The sequence below is a fragment of the Harmonia axyridis genome, chromosome X, assembly GCF_914767665.1.
Source record: "Harmonia axyridis chromosome X, icHarAxyr1.1, whole genome shotgun sequence".
In the NCBI taxonomy this organism is placed as follows: domain Eukaryota; kingdom Metazoa; phylum Arthropoda; class Insecta; order Coleoptera; family Coccinellidae; genus Harmonia; species Harmonia axyridis.
Window position 1 is genome coordinate 36,164,575 of NC_059508.1, and position 2,500 is coordinate 36,167,074.

Consider the following 2,500-nt stretch of genomic DNA (forward strand, 5'->3'; position numbering starts at 1 on the left):
TTCAAAAGTTGTATCGGAACATTTCACGTCGAAATACCTCGCCAAGTCCAGACCGGGGCGATAGGTAGTATCTGACACCGTCCGCTCGGGACTGACATCGACTTGGACTCGGGCTAATGATGGGGAGGCGTTTAAGGACGTGAACATTTTTCCTTATAAAAATTAAAGTCGACAATGAATATTGATTCTGATTACTGATTTACGCTTTAAAAACACATTAGAAGGCAACCAAATCAAATTTGAGGAAATTCCAAAATCAGAAAATTTTTTTTCAAAAAAAAAAAAATCCGAAAAATATTTTTCGATTCTGATTACTGATTTACTCTTTTAGAACACATTAGAAGGCAACGAAATCAAATTTGAGTGAAATCCAAAATCAGAAAATATTTTTCGAAAAAAAAAAAAAATTCGAGAACACCTCGGTCATGGCAAGTTATTTTCCACAATCCATTCCCCAATCAACGTACATCCCAGAAAAAATCATCTCTCTAACTATCCTGGTTCAAAAGTTGTATCGGAACATTTTCACGTCGAAAATATATCTCAGAGTCCAGACCGATGCAGAACGTAAACTCGATCATACCGATGCTTCACGTAATCTCGATCTTACCGATGCACAACGTAAACTAGATCACACCGATGCAGAACGTAAACTCGATCATACCGATGCACCACGTAAACTCAGGCAGACCGATGCAGAACGTGAACTCGATCTTACCGATGCACCACGTAATCTCGATCTTACCGATGCACCACGTAAACTCGGGCAGACCGATGCAGAACGTGAACTCGATCTTACCGATGCACCACGTAAACTAGGGCTGACCGATGCATCACGTAAACGACGATCGAGAGGCGCGAAAGGACGTGAACGTTTTTCATTATAAAAATTGAAATAAATGATAAATAATGATTCTGATTGTTGGTTATCATTTTTAATAAGCATTAGGAGGCAACCAAATGAAATTTGAGGAAATTCCGATAATAGAAAATTTTTTCGAAAAAAAAAAAAAATTCATGAAATCCTCGGTCATCGCAAAATATTTACCATATTCTGTTCGATAATCAACGTATATTTAAGAAGGAATCATATCTGTATCTATCTTGGTTCAAATTTTGTATCGGAACATTTTGACCAAAGTCCGAGCTTCGGCCGAAACAGACACCGCTGACCTGGCCTATCGATCGACCGAGAGTCGGGGATAGAGCGTAAGTGTTGTCTGGAGGGGAACCCTGTGCTCTCCTGACATATATAGGGAAGGTGGTCGCGTTGGGCGATGCAGAACGTTTGGATCGGGAATTATATTTTTGGTTCAGCTATTGGAATATGGTTTATTGTTGGTATATATTGGCGAAATAACGTTCTTACTGACTGGGGATATTCATAAAAATGAGTCCGGAGATTTTCAGATCGAAGTCCGAGTGATCCGACTTGGAAGGCGTGTTGGGTGGGTCGAGATGGCTTAGATAGATCAGACGAGGCGGGCTAAGTGTTGACGTCATGCATCGGTCCATTTTCAGATTGAGTCCGAGTAATCCGACTTTGAAAGAGTGTTGGGTGCGTCGAGACTGTTTAGATAGATCGGACGAGGCGGACTAGGTGTTAACGACATGCATCGGTATATTTTCTGATCGGAGTCCGAAGAAATCGGCCCTAGTAGGCGCAGCGGACGGTCGAGACGGCCTCGGTGGGTCGGATCGATCGGGAAAAGTTTGCTAAATCGTGTCTGGAGGGGAACCTTGGGTTCTCCTGACATATATAGGGGATAAGGTTTGGGTGAACGATTCTTCACGTAAAAGTTGAGTAATTTATTTTTCGATAAGCTTTTGGATATTGATGAGAAGTATATGTATATCTTCGATTAAAAGAATTCTTACCGTCTCCATGTATATTATATTAGATATATAAGAAATAGTTAACGTGATGCATCGGCCGATTTCCGGATCGGAGTTCGAGAGATGCGACTTTCGATGCGCGATGGGTGGTTCGAGACGGCCTAGATCGATCGGACGAGGCGGACTAGGTGTTAACGACATGCATCGGCGGATTTTCTGATCGGAGTCCGAAGAAATCAGCTCTAGTAGGCGCGGCGAACGGTCGAAACGGCCTCGATCGATCGGACGAGGCGGACTAGGTGTTAACGACATGCATCGGCGGATTTTCTGATCGGAGTCCGAAGAAATCAGCTCTAGTAGGCGCGGCGAACGGTCGAAACGGCCTCGGTGGGTCGGATCGATCGGGAAAAGTTTGCTAAATCGTGTCTGGAGGGGAATCCGGGGTTCTCCTGACATATATAGAAGGGGTGGAGAATGGGTCCTGTCCTAGACTGTTTGGAGTTCTTTTTAGGATGATATTCAGTTGGTAAGTGGTAGACCCGAATCCGACCTCGGCGTTTGGGTACTGGCAAGGTGTGTTGGTTTCGGCTTTCGCATCTTGGGTCGCTTTCGTCAACCTCATGCAGCGAGGTCGCGGTCCGCTTCGTCTCTTTGTAGTCGAATG